Source organism: Hyperolius riggenbachi, chromosome 3 (genome assembly GCF_040937935.1).
Source record: "Hyperolius riggenbachi isolate aHypRig1 chromosome 3, aHypRig1.pri, whole genome shotgun sequence".
In the NCBI taxonomy this organism is placed as follows: Eukaryota; Metazoa; Chordata; class Amphibia; order Anura; family Hyperoliidae; genus Hyperolius; species Hyperolius riggenbachi.
Window position 1 is genome coordinate 208,510,959 of NC_090648.1, and position 12,228 is coordinate 208,523,186.

Below are 12,228 nucleotides of genomic sequence, written 5' to 3' on the forward strand. Positions count from 1 at the left end.
ACGTTCTTTAGTCCAACGCCTCGCCGTAGCCCTTCCGGATCCACCCTCCACCAACGCCTGGAACGGCAGGTAGCCGACTACCTGGCCTTAAGTGTGGATGTAGACACTGCTGTGAACAGCGATGAGGAACCCTTGAACTACTGGGTGCGCAGGCTTGACCTGTGGCCAGAGCTGTCCCAATTTGCCATCCAACTTCTCTCCTGCCCTGCCGCAAGCGTCCTGTCAGAAAGGACCTTCAGCGCAGCTGGAGGCATTGTCACAGAGAAGAGAAGTCGCCTAAGTCACAAAAGTGTTAAGTACCTCACCTTTATCAAAATGAATGAGGCATGGATCCCGGAGGGCTGCTGCCCGCCCCAAGACTAAGTCAGTCCCCGCACACACAGCATCTCTGCCTGCACGCCGTGTGACTGGCTGCCTGGCCTGCCCCAAGAAGACTAAGTCGCTCCCAGTCCCTCCACACAGCATGTCTGCCTGCAGGCCGCTTGACTACCTTCTCCGCCACCACCAACAGGGTCCGGGACTCCAGGTGGATTGCTGAATTTTTTAGGCCGCTGCTAGCAGCGGCCGCTGTAATAATTTTTCTGGTGCGTGTACATGACTGCCTAATTTTTCTGGCTGCACTGCGGGCAGCTGCAACAACAAAAGAAAAGGCATGTACATGCGCCCATTCCCCTTCGTGATCATTACCTTGCCGTGGTGAAGGGGCTTGCGTATCACAATGAAGCAATGACCGGCGCCTAGATGAGTGTCTCGGGGGGCACACCCACGATAATAAGGTCGTTGCCTCATTGTGGTCAGACCAAATTTGATCAGCTGGACAGTCACTGTTCTGTCATTCAGCTACATCAGCCAGGCGACCATATGGGCTGTAAAGCCACCAAAACCTGCACTCTCGCCATGGTGCGCACCAGTCCATCACGGCCGTCACTACACAAACAGCTGTTTGCGGTGCGTTACACGGTGAGTTTGGTGTGTCGGTGTGAAGCAGTACCTTAATTACACTACCTGATTGATGTATACACATGCAAGATGTTTGAAAGCACTTTAGGCCTGTCATTTAGCATTCAATGTGATTTCTGCCCTTAAAACGCTGCTTTGCGTCAAATCCAGATTTTTCCCCGGGACTTTTGGCATGTATCCCACTCCGCCATGCCCCCCTCCAGGTGTTAGACCCCTTGAAACATCTTTTCCATCACTTTTTGTGGCCAGCATAATTATTTTTTTTTTTCAAAGTTCGCATCCCCATTGAAGTCTATTGCGGTTCGCGAACTTTAACGCGAACCGAACCTTCCGCGGAAGTTCGCGAACCAGGTTCGCGAACCTAAAATCGGAGGTTCGGCCCAACTCTACGATATGCGCCCATGTTAAAATACATAATTACAGCTACAACTGGAAAAAAAATAGTGGGTGCCAGAGGCGGTGCAAAAAACACATCTTAAAACTAAACTAACTAAACTTAAGTCAGGCTGCAATAACCAATATAACTGTTTGTCAGAACCAGACTAAGACCAGGCAGGGACCTAGACCTGGCTTTAGGCTTTTCTAGATATGAGAATGAAGTAGCTGAATGTCTCCAAATAACTAAGCCACCGTACCAAATTAGGTAGATGAATGCCCCCAGATACAAAAAGGAATCAGCCATGTGCCTCCAGATACAAAGGTTAGGAAGCCAAATACCTCCAGATATAAAAATTAGGTAGTCGTATGCACCCAGATACCAGAATTAGGCACCATATACCCCAGATATCAGAATTAATCAGCTGGGTATCACAAGATACCAAAATAGGTAGCCTTGTCTCCCCAGATATAGGAAATAAGCTGATGGGTGCCCCCAGGTCTTAGAATTACTATGTGCCCTCAGATACCAGCATTAACTTGCCATGTGCCTCCAGATGCCAGACTTACATACTCATATACCCTTGGATCCAAGAATTGGATATACCATGTGCCCTCAAATACAAGGGTTAAAAAGCAATCTACCCCTCCAGAGATAATGATAAGATAGCCATGTGCACCTAGATGCCAGTGTTAGGTAGCTATATACACCATATATCAGAAGTAGGCAGCTGGGTGTCTCAAGATACCAAAAATAAGTAGCCATGTGCAGGGGCATAGCTAGAAATCACTGCCCCCCCCCTGTGAAAATTTGGATGGGCCCACCCCCCCACCTCAGGTATAGGTGCTGAAGCAGATGGTTTCGGCACACGGAGCCCCCTGCCAGGTGCCCTCAGTACAGATAGCTAGGTATAGGTGCCCTCAGTATAGCCAGGTATAGGTGCCCATCCCCAGTATAGCCAGGTATAGGTGCCCTCAGTATAGCTAGGTGTAGGTGCCCCCAGTATAGCCATGTTAGGTGCCCCTAGTATAGCTAGGTATAGGTGCCCCCAGTATAGTGAGGTAAAGGTGCCCTCATTATAGCCGCCCCCAGTCAGGGCAGGACTGGGACCTTTTGGCCTGGGGGGACAACACAAATTAGAGGCCCGTTTCACGGCATCCCCAGCCCAAAGCCATATCTTTCTTGTGTGCAAATCTTCAAATTGTGATGACTAACAGCCCCAGCCACAGACACACACACAGACAGACACACACACAGACAGACACAGACACACACACACACACACACACACACACACACACACACACACACACACACACACACAGACACACACACACACAGACAGACACAGACAGACACACAGACACACACACACACACACACACACACACACACACACACACAGACACACAGACACACACACACACAGACACACAGACACACACACAGACACACACACACACACACAGACACACAGACACACAGACACACAGACACACACACACACACACACACACACACACACACACACACACACACACACACACACAATGTACCTGATGCCTAACCCCATTTCTCCGCACAATCTACCTGTCTGTGTCTGATGCCTAACCTTAAAGGAGTTATCAGGCTTTTTTTCTGTTCGCTGCCGCTGCCTCCCAGCCCCCGGCGATGACGTCAGGCCGACTGCGCCTGTGCGAGCGGCGCTGTCAATCACCGCCACATGAGCGTCAGAGCACCAGAGCGTACTGTGCAGACGCAGAACTGCGCAGTACACTCCGGTCCACGTGGCGGTGATTGACAGTGCTGCTCGCACAGGCGCAGTACAGGCCGACATCCAGGTCGGACTGGTGCCATCGCCGGGGACTGGGAGGCAACGGCAGCGAATGGCTGACTGCAGAGCTGTGGCGAGGGACATGCTGGGAGCGAGGGGCTGGAGGAAGCCCCGGGTAAGTAGCATTTATTTCATTAAAAATGCCTGATAACTCCTTTAAACAACCCCCCCCCACACACACACACACACACACACACACACAAACCTACCTACCTGGTGATGCCTAACCCCACTCCTGCCCACCCACCATACAAACTACTTGTCTGACACCTACCCCCCCCCCCCCCCTCCAACTACCTGTTTGACAGTGCCAGGGTCAGAATGGGGATGATTATCACACACAAAAAAACTCAGAGGGCACTGGCCTGGGCAGAGAATTGAATTTGACAGCAGTAGCAGGCAGGCAGCAAAGTGTGAGTAACTCAGTGACAAGAAGGGAGAAGAAGTACCGAAACAAAATGTATAAAAACCACCTTCTCCTCTGGCGACCTGGACCCGACCTCCTCTATCCTCCTGTCTCCTCAGTCCTACACCTCCTCCACAGCAGCAAGCAGCTATAGGTGGCATCTCCGACTCCCAGCCCCCCCGAGTGTCCGACTCCTCCAGCCAGGACAGCCAGCCACTCGTAGCCGCAGCTTCAGGCCCCCAGCCCCCCCAGCACAGAAAGCTGAAGAGTGATACAGCTCACTCCGACGACACCTCAGGCACAGCAGCACAGGGGAGGACTGTGTCTGACTCCTCCAGCCAGGCCAGCCACACGTAGCCACAGCTCCAGGCCCCCAGCCCCCCCAGCACAGAAAGCTGAAGAGTGAGACAGCTCACTCCGATGACACCGCAGGCACAGCAGCACGTTGCGGGCGGCAATGGCTCCAGGCGGGGGGCCGAGTCAAGCAGGGTCAATCCACCGGGCCGGAGAGGACCTAAGCTATTTGTGTCCTTGTGCCGCTCACATACACCGCAGGCGCAGCCACGCACAAGGGCACACCACGGCCGGCCGCCTCAGCCCCTTCTCTGATTGGATACTTCAACTTGCCGGGAAATATCGCGCGAGGTTGCGATCCCCACTGCGAACCTGTGGTATGTCTGCGGCTGGCCCTAGTTACTTAAGATTCGGGCGGCAATTGCCCCCCGTCCCCTTGGGCCAGTCCTCCCCTGCCCCCATTATAGCCAGGTATAGGTGCCCACAGTATAGCTAGGTTTAAGTGCCTCCAGTATTGCCAGGCATGGTTGCCCACAATATAGCCAGGCATGGGTGCCCCAAGTATAGTCAGGTATGGGTGCCCTCAATATAACTAGGTATAAGTTTCCTCAGTATAGCCAGGTATAGGTGCCCACAGTATAGCCAGACATGGGTGCCCCCCCATATAGCCAGGCATGGGTGCGCCCAGTATAGCTAGGTATAGGTGCCCCTAGTCAGTTAGGTGCCCCAGGGGCACAGCACATAGGGGGCAAGCATTGGCCACCCACATCGGCAGGGAGGGGGACACTCCCCTGTCCCTCACCTGGGGCTCTCCCCTAAGTGCTCCCCTATCCAGCATTAATCAGTGGCAGCAGTGGCGAGCAGGATCACAGACATACCTCTATGCATTTCACCATGGGAGGTCCGGTCTCTGTAAGCGCCTTACGCTACTTCCTGATAAACAGAAAGTAGCGTCAGATGCTTAGAGAGAGGAACCTCTGGCGCATGGAACGCATGGAGGTATGTCCACATTCTGTATTCCTGCCCATTGCTGCTGCCACCTATTAATGCAGGAGGGGGGAGCGCTGAGGGGAGAGCCTGAGGTGAGGGAGGGGGGAAGTGAGCTCCCCTCCCCGCCGCTGTGGGTGGCCAATGCTCGCACCTCATGCATTGCCACCCCTCGTGCCCCCCAAAACGGCCCTGGGCAGCCCCCTCCCCTGAGCTTGCATCCCTTGCTGCCCCTATTGTTACACCACTGTCCATGTGCTGCCTAATATAGGAATTAAGCAGCTGTGTGCCTTCAAATAAATGAATTAAATCAGAATTAAGTAGACCATGTGACCCCCAGATACAAGCAGTATCAAGCCATGTGGCCCCAGATGACAGAATTAAGTACCCATATACCCGCAGATCCAAGAATCAGTACCAGGACCCAACGGCCCTCCAGGTCCAAGACAGGTATTTCATCTGACTTAAGAAAGATATAGACCCCCCTACTGGTTCCTGCAATTTTCTAAAGCCTGCATTCAGATTTGATTTACTCCAGGCCCGCCAGCCTTTTGAAGAGCTGAACCTGCCCTGGTTACTGCATTTTCCTGGAGCAAACCTGTCAGTAGTGAGGGAGAACACAGCACTTCCCCTAGATTCCAAGAGCACCATCCACACCACTAGAGGCAAGATGGCTCCCCCTTGTTTGCTGGGTCACTGAAAATAGGAGCAGAAGTTTATGGTACTATTGAAGTGTACATTTGGGACAAGAGGTCATAGGCACTACTCTATCTAAATACAGAAGCTCCAATTACCTCTTGTGCTAAAGGGCAGGCAAGCAGTTTAGAGACCCGGCAAGTAGTTTAACCACTTGATGACCCAGCCTTTACCCCCCCCCTTAAGGACCAGCACTGATTTCGCTGATCTGTGCTGGGTGGGCTCTACAGCCCCCAGCACAGATCAAACACCAGGCAGAGCGACCAGATCGCCCCCCTTTTTTCCCCACTAGGGGGATGATGTGCTGGGGGGGTCTGATCGCTCCTGCCTGCGTGTGGCTGGCGGGGGGGGGGGCACCTCAAAGCCCCCTCCACCGCAGGATTCCCCCTCTCCCTCTCCTCCCTCCCTTCCCCGAGAGATCGGAGGCTGCACAGGAACGGATCTGTCCTGTGCAGCCTCTAACAGGCTCCTGCCTGTCATGTGACAGCGATCCCCGGCCGCTGATTGGCCGGGGATCGCTGCTCTGGTACAACGCTGCTACTGTTAGCAGCGTTGTACAAATGTAAACAAAGCGGATTATTTCCGCTTGTGTTTACATTTAGCCTGCGAGCCGCGATCGGCGGCCCGCAGGCTATTCACGGAGCCCCCCGCCGTGAATTGAAAGGAAGCAGCCGCTCGCTGATTAACTAGCCTGCAGCCGGCGATGCAGATCTGTGTCACTGGTCCTGCAGCTGCCACTTTGCCGACGCGCGTTATGAGTGTGCGGTCGGCAAGTGGTTAAACATTATTTAAACAGGGAAATCACCCACAAAGTCACTGCAAAATCACTTGCGATTCAAAAGCGATTTTGCAGTGCTCCAATCACTTGCATTGGAGGGCAGTCACTCCAAAAATGCTGCATGCATGTTGGTTCACCCCTATTGACTTGCATCAGCATAGCTCTTTTTGGGATCTCTGGCAATTGTCAGCGATCCCAAAGTGCAGCTGAAAGCACTCTACAGGGAGTGCAGAATTATTAGGCAAGTTGTATTTTTGAGGAATAATTTTATTATTGAACAACAACCATGTTCTCAATTAACCCAAAAAACTCATTAATATCAAAGCTGTATATTTTTGAAAGTAGTTTTTAGTTTGTGTTTAGTTTTAGCTATTTTAGGGGGATATCTGTGTGTGCAGGTGACTATTACTGTGCATTATTATTAGGCAACTTAAGAAAAAACAAAATATATACCCATTTCAATTATTTATTTTTACCAGTGAAACCAATATAACATCTCAACATTCACAAATATACATTTCTGACATTCAAAAACAAAACATAAACAAATCAGTGACCAATATAGCCACCTTTCTTTGCAAGGACACTCAAAAGCCTGCCATCCATGGATTCTGTCAGTGTTTTGATCTGTTCACCATCAACATTGCGTGCAGCAGCAACCACAGCCTCCCGGACACTGTTCAGAGAGGTGTACTGTTTGCCCTCCTTGTAAATCTCACATCTTATGATGGACCACAGGTTCTCAATGGGGTTCAGATCTGGTGAACAAGGAGGCCATGTCATTATTTTTTCTTCTTTTATACCCTTTCCTGCCAGCCTGCTGTGGAGTACTTGGACGCGTGTGATGGAGCATTGTCCTGCATGAAAATAATGTTTTTCTTGAAGGATGCAGACTTCTTGCTGTACCACTACTTGAAGAAGGTGTCTTCCAGAAACTGGCAGTAGGACTGGGAGTTGAGCTTGACTCCATCCTCAACCCGAAAAGGCCCCACGAGCTCATCTTTGATGATACCAGCCCAAACCAGTACTCCACCTCCACCTTGCTGGCGTCTGAGTCGGACTGGAGCTCTCTGCCCTTTACCAATCCAGCCACGGGCCCATCCATCTGGCCCATCAAGACTCACTCTCATTTCATCAGTCCATAACACCTTAGAAAAATCAGTCTTGAGATATTTCTTGGCCCAGTCTTGACGTTTCAACTTGTGTGTCTTGTTCAGTGGTGGTCGTCTTTCAGCCTTTCTTACCTTGGCCATGTCTCTGAGTATTGCACACCTTGTGCTTTTGGGCACTCCAGTGATGTTGCAGCTCTGAAATATGGGCAGACTCGTGGCAAGTGGCATCTTGGCAGCTGCACGCTTGACTTTTCTCAGTTCATGGGCAGTTATTTTGCGCCTTGGTTTTTCCACACGCTTCTTGCGACCTTGTTGACTATTTTGAATGAAACGCTTGATTGTTCGATGATCACGCTTCAGAAGCTTTGCAATTTTAAGAGTGCTGCATCCCTCTGCAAGATATCTCACTATTTTTGACTTTTCTGAGCCTGTCAAGTCCTTCTTTTGACCCATTTTGCCAAAGGAAAGGAAGTTGCCTAATAATTATGCACACTTGATATAGGGTGTTGATGTCATTAGACCACACCCCTTCTCATTACAGAGATGCACATCACCTAATATGCTTAATTGGTAGTAGGCTTTCGAGCCTATACAGCTTGGAGTAAGACAACATGCATAAAGAGGATGATGTGGTCAAAATACTCATTTGCCTAATAATTCTGCACTCCCTGTAGTGGGCTCCAGGCCTAATGGCCCATACTCACGGGCAACTTTTTGGCCTGTCGCCAGCACACGTGAGCGTGTGCGCGACAGGCCGGCGACAGCTCGTCGCCAGGTCCCTCCGCATACACACGGCGGAGGGACCTGGCAACTGATGCGGCGGAAGCTGTCGCTGTTGCTCCTCCCCCCGCCGGAAGCCCAAAACATTTCTTATCTTGTTGCTGTCGCTAGTCCGCGTACTCACGCGGACTAGCGACAGTTCCGGCGGAGTTGCGGCGGCGACTGTCGCCAGGCGAATGAGCAGTTCAATCGCCCATCGACATCAGCGACGAGCGACGGTTCGGGGTGCGTGCCCGTGCAACGCCGCATACTCACGGGCGACCTGTCGCTGCAACACGCGCGCGTGTTGCGGCGACATTTGTAGCCCGTGAGTATGGGCCATTAGAGTCAGTCGAGTCAATAACAGCCTTTGCACGAGCTAGACACCTTCAGACACAGAAGAACTGACATTATCCAGGTGTGAGCTAAAAGGAAATATAGCTGCAGTCCCTACAAGCTGCCACAAGATGGTACATGCACCTAAAGATGTGAGTCCTCTGCAGGAGCATCTCAGCTGCTGGATGATGGACATGGGTGAGCAATAATGTCAGGATCTGCAGGAAGATTTGGTTGCATGCTGAGTATTAAATCCAGGAGGGGACCAAGGGGCTCTGACAGCAGGAGCACTGCAGCCAGCCAAAGAAGCTGTGGGTGGGTCTGCAGCAGGGAGAGGAGCAGCAGCATGCCCAGATCAATATATCACGTTTTTTAAAGGCATTATATTTTACAATTCAAAGAACTTAAAAGAGTGTAAGGCCTCCTTCTAGGCGATGTAATAGGCTATGTATTAGACTGATTTTACAAGAATTTTCCCTCACTTAAAGCGGTATAAAACCTTGACATAATATTCAATAGAAACATGTTTTCCTACTTTTTATATGCCATCATCATATTTGCTTTTGTGCATAAGTATTATTATTCATTTAGAAATTACAAATTTCCAAAGTACACTTTTTTGCTTTGAGAGCTCACTTTGCATTTTATTCATAACTGTTTTTTTTTTTTCATCTTGAAATAGAAGCAGAGATACTTTCTGACTGTCTGTCTTTGTTCAGGAGACTCTGCAGTGTCAGAGAAGTGTTTGTTTACATTCCTCACTTGATACAATTAGACACAAGATAACATTATCTCTAGTTCAGATTCATCCAGCTTTCCCGACATTGAGCTTTTATGTCCTGCGTGTAACACTTTGAATGCTGTTCTAGTAAAAAAAAAATGCTAGTTGTATATAATATGCTGTAAATAATGTTTTAGAGCAGGGGTCAGGAACCTTTATGGCTGAGAGAGCCATAAACACCACATATTTTAAAATGTAATTCTGTGAGAGCCATACAATATGTTTCAATATGGGACAGTAGGGCTCACATCCCTGTTGCCATGGTGATGTGCATACAGTTTATCCTCCGGGCAGCAGAAGTGTCAGACACGTCTTCAGCTTCTCTTGGTTTTCATCAACATCAGCAATTTCCCCAAGAGCCAGACAAGAGAAATACCGACTAACAGCTTGTAGAATTAGCTAGCTGTCTTGGGGGTTGATTCACTTTGTAGGATGAGATCCCCGCACTTTGGCCCAATAGGCTGCCTGTCAAGTGCGGGGATCTTGTCCTACAAAATTACTAGACCTGACAGGGCCCAGAGAGGGACAATTGGAGCAGCCATTCATTTTGGGGTAGCGCGTGTAAGTTAGTAGCGTATGCTACAGCAGTAGTGTGCCTACTTTGAAAATTTTACTTGCGCTGCTTGAGCAGTGTAGCTTAGTGAATCAACCCCCTACTGATTTGTATGTGAGCCAGATGTAGCCATCAAAAGATACACATCTGGTTCCCGAGCCACAGGTTCCCTACCCCTGTTTTAGAGCAATGAAAAATTGCTGGGTTTCATTCCGCTTTAAAGTAAAAATTGCCTATTCACTTACATGGGTCTTCCTCCAGCCCCCTGAAGTCCTCCTGCTCCCTCGCCATGATTCTGAGCTCAGCCGTTCCTCTGCTGTCCCCCTCTGTAATCCAGCCAAATGACGAGTCGCCTTGCCTCTGCACATGTATGGCGCTTGCAGCACATGTCCTCTATTATGCTCCCATGGCCGGGAGCATTCTGTTCATGCACAGCGCTGCCATGCGCGTCCACTATCGCACTCCCGGATGCATTGGAGGAGGTGCGTGGGGCTGGCAACGCATCCAGTGTTGAAGGGGAACACCAGAGGAACGGCGGAGTGCAGGATGATAACAGGGACCAGGAGGACTTCAGGGGTAGGACGAAGCCCCAGGTAAGTAAATGGGCAATTGTTTTTCAAGTTTCCTATAACTATCAGGCCCCCGACATGGATGGCACGGCAACCCAAACGGTTTTAAAAGCTCAGCATCCCACAGATGCATAATATAGTTTAATTTTGCAGGGGAAGTACCTGCATTTCAAATACAATTCAGAAAGAGTTTTATCCACAGGGCAAAGATACAGTAGTATGCGGGGATATGAAAGGTGTGGGGGAGTGATGGAGGTACATAAGATAGGGAAACAGTTTTTGAACATTATCAAACGGAAGTTCATTTATGCTCCTCTCAGTTTGTGGCATACTGTCGCCTAGTGTGCAGCGATCGTCACTGTGCCCCTGCATTCTCCGAATGAAATAACTCCGAAAAGACTGCAGGCACCATGACTGCATTTTGCCAAATCCCAATCGCTCCTGCATAAGGCTTTCATTTTGGAATTGTAGGCGATTCCTAGAAAGCACAAATCGCTACTGAAACAGCTCCAGTGGGCCCAAGGTCTGAGATCAGGAATTTCTTAAAGTGGTTGCAATATATTGCAGAAAGATTTTGACCAGCGCTGCTTAGAGTTTTTGTCCGGTGGGACTCTGCGTGATCGGTCAGCCTGGGAGACTGAGCGGGGGAGAACCTGCGGACAAAACTCTAAGGCTACGTTTCCACTGTAGCGTGACATTTTCGCCTGCAAAAAATCGTATACGATTTTTCTGACTGGTGAAAATCGCGTTTTTATGCAAATTTTCATACTCGAAAATTTGCATTAGTTAAATATACATAATCTGCCTAGTAACAGCTTAGTCATGACTGCTGACAACTTCCTGTAACCATGGATCTAATGCGAATTTTCGGGCAAATAACGCGAAAATGTGCATTGCCTATACAAAGCATTGTACGCGAATCGTACGCGATGTCCGAAAGAATGATACGGGACCTCAGATTTTTTTCAGGCGTACGAACGCGTACAAAAATTCGCATTGAATGGAAACAGGCCCATTCACTAACATTAGTTGCAAAATCAGTGCAAATTTTCTGAGAGTAAAATCTGAAACAAAACACACAAGTGGAAACAAGGCCTAAGCCCAAACCTCCTGCATTACTGTAAAACAGAAAATATTTGCAATAATTCAGGTTGAAGTGAGCTTGTAGATGTCTCCCAGAGCAACACTGCTGAAATATGCAAATTATCCATTGTTGTCCCTGTAAGCTAATCACACCTCCAGATCCGCTGGAATGCAATGATATATCAGCTTGTTAAAGGGGCACTGAAGCGAGAAAAAAATTATGATATTATGAATTGGTTGTGTAGTACAGATAATTACTGGAACATTAGTAGCAAAGAAAATGTTCTCATATTTTTATTTTCAGTTATATAGGTTTTTTTTTTTAAAACATTGCATCATTCTATAATATTTTCAGTTTACACATTAGACTCAGCATTCTAACTGATTTCACAGAGCAGGCTAGTAAACTTTTGAACTGTCCTCTGCAGAAAAAAAACAAAATACAGTGACAGACAGTTGAGATAATAAGCTTCAGAAGACAGAGCTCTCTGTGACTTTGAAAGTCGTGGAGCTCAATGGCTCTTTTGCATTAATAACAACTGAAGTTTCTTAACTCTTCCTGTACTGGAAACAATATTAGACTCATGTGTCTGCTCCTAATGTTTTATTTCTTAGCTGTGTTACACATACAAATAATTATATCATAAGTTTATTTTCACTTCAGATACCCTTTAAATATACAGAGCCACAATAATCCAACATGC